Consider the following 897-nt stretch of genomic DNA (forward strand, 5'->3'; position numbering starts at 1 on the left):
GGGGGTTAGGCAGTGCTCTGGGCATGGACAGGCACTTCAGGGAACCTGCTTCCGATGCTGACATTGCTGCTACAGCACCCCCCCCAGTGCTGCTGTCTTTGCATTTTGGATGATTAAATCCCATTTGCATGCAGTAATTCACTCTCAGATCTGTGCTGTAGGCGCAGAGCCAGGCAGCAGTGACCAAGAAAGGGTGGAAGCTGCCAGTACCGGCCCAGCAGTCCTAACCAAACCCAGGTAGGATGGGAGCTCAGCAGGGAGCTGCTAGGCATGCCCAAATATAGGAGTGAGTTTAATGTTAATCAACATATATACATATATAGATATATATATACATATATGTCTGCTAGAAGTGCCTGGCTCTCTGTACAGGCTCCAGCCCCACCACCTGCCATTAGCCACAGATGTGGCACAGGGGATGCCATAGCACAGGGATATCCCAAGGGCTGCAGCAGCTGGGTGAAGCTCTTGCCCTGGTGCTCAGGCAGGGGCTGCAGCCCTGCCCTGGTGCCGGGGCGGGGGCGCCAGCCACAGAAGACCCTCTGGGATATCACTCACCTGCCCAGCTCTTCCCCCATCTCGTAGAAGTCCTCCACACTCTCCTGTTGGAAGGTGGACATGACTGCAGAGCTGAATGTGCGCTGACTCTACGAGTGGAGGAGGACAGCGGGGAGCAGCCAGGGATCAGCACCTGCAGCACCAGAAAAGGGGGGGGGGATTATACCCCAGGAGCCACATGCCGACACCAGCAATAGATGGTTAGGGGGCTGCGGCTGAGCTGCAGATTATTCCCAGGGCCTCCCCCATGGTCGTCTCCTAAGGCCAGTGAGAACCCTCTGCCTGCTCTGGCCCCTCAGGGGATGCCATGGGGCAGTGGCTGCGGGCCATGCTCAGTGC

The sequence above is a fragment of the Mesitornis unicolor genome, unplaced genomic scaffold, assembly GCF_000695765.1.
Source record: "Mesitornis unicolor isolate BGI_N332 unplaced genomic scaffold, ASM69576v1 scaffold24007, whole genome shotgun sequence".
NCBI classification, from domain to species: Eukaryota; Metazoa; Chordata; class Aves; order Mesitornithiformes; family Mesitornithidae; genus Mesitornis; species Mesitornis unicolor.